Here is a 1,493-nt window from a genome sequence, read left to right as displayed (position 1 = left end):
TCAGTGTTATGTTAATGTGTTTTTCATTCCTGAGTCTGTCTGCCCTCCAGAGAACATGTGAGGACCTGACAAGTTTCTTTAAAGGTGATCACAAGCTCTACAAACTTTTAAAATGCCTACTCAGGGTTATTTTAAGAAAAACATACAGTATCACCAAGGGAGGCTGGATAAAAAACATTTCATGCACCACAAACTCACTCCCTGCTATAGACGAGCATTAAAATTTCAGCTGACGCTCTCATCCACAGCAGGTGTCTCTTGCACAAGGGCACTTTGACAGGGCACATGTCTGCTGCAGGAATCAAACCTGTGATCTTACAGTTACAGGACAGTTTTGTTCATATCTGCCCAAAGATTTTATCTGTGACTGAGATTTTAGTGAGTTTAACCGTTACGCATCTACCCAAAAAAAAAGTGCTCATAATAAGTTTGAATACAGCTCCATGACAACTGAGCAAACGTTATCTGCTGATGAAGATCATGTGATACAATAGAAAGTTCCAGAACAAGTGGAGATTGTTTGTTCGACTCAGAGAAAGTGACAGACGGGGTTAGGATACGAACATGCTGAAATGTTCCATGTAGCATGCTAACATCAAAAAGCTACAGCTGCAAGTCCAGCCTATTGACAGATGAAAGATGTCCTAAAACGGCTAAAATACAGAGGAAACCTCCAATTTTTCTGGTATTTTCACAATTTGAAGATAAATCAGTCGCGTACAGTTGATGAAGATCACTCAGATCTACGAAGAAACCCAGTAAGAATCAATAGAAAACAGTATTGCAAATAAAAGCAACACGCTTTGGTGGAAGTGGCAATGATTAACGTCACAGGATTGGATGGGAACTGAAAGAGAATTTCACCCCCTTGTCACCCACAGTTGTAGATCTCATCAAGTCGCACCTTCAGCATTTTGACCAAGCTTAACAGACAAATCAAAGACCTCGTTCCAGGTTTTCGTCCAACCAGAAAGCCCAGGATTGAGGTTAAAGTGAGAGAGTTGTTCCACTGTTTTTGCAACTCCTCCGAGTTGCTAAGTGAGGTTGATTAAAGGTCCAGCTTTCTCGAACATACACAGTCTCTCTGATGATGATTGGACGCAGCTCAGAGGTTTGTGGGGTTTTCCCAGTGATGATAACACCAGGGAGAAAACTGGACCACAGTCACGTTTTCGAGTCTCTGACCGCCAGGCTGCCTCCACAGATACGCTCTCCATGTGTGGGATCAGGTGACCTTTCACTTTGTGAGCGGCCAACACTGAGTCTCTCTCAGCTCAAGCTCACGTCCGCCCTCCATCACCAGCACTAACAGACTGAGCCGACTGAGTCACCCTGAGGTCAGGTGCATTTACATTTTGTGGATTTAGCTGCTGTTTTTCATTCACAGTGGCTGAGATTCAGTGAAACAGAAAAGGCAGAACAAATTCCTAGACTGCCGATTCTTTTCTTTGTAGATAATTTCTGCCAGATGCCACATTGGTTTCTTTGTCTGT

Source organism: Siniperca chuatsi, linkage group LG15, assembly GCF_020085105.1.
Source record: "Siniperca chuatsi isolate FFG_IHB_CAS linkage group LG15, ASM2008510v1, whole genome shotgun sequence".
In the NCBI taxonomy this organism is placed as follows: domain Eukaryota; kingdom Metazoa; phylum Chordata; class Actinopteri; order Centrarchiformes; family Sinipercidae; genus Siniperca; species Siniperca chuatsi.
The sequence above is the reverse complement of the archived record's forward strand: the minus strand, read 5'-3'. Positions refer to the sequence as shown.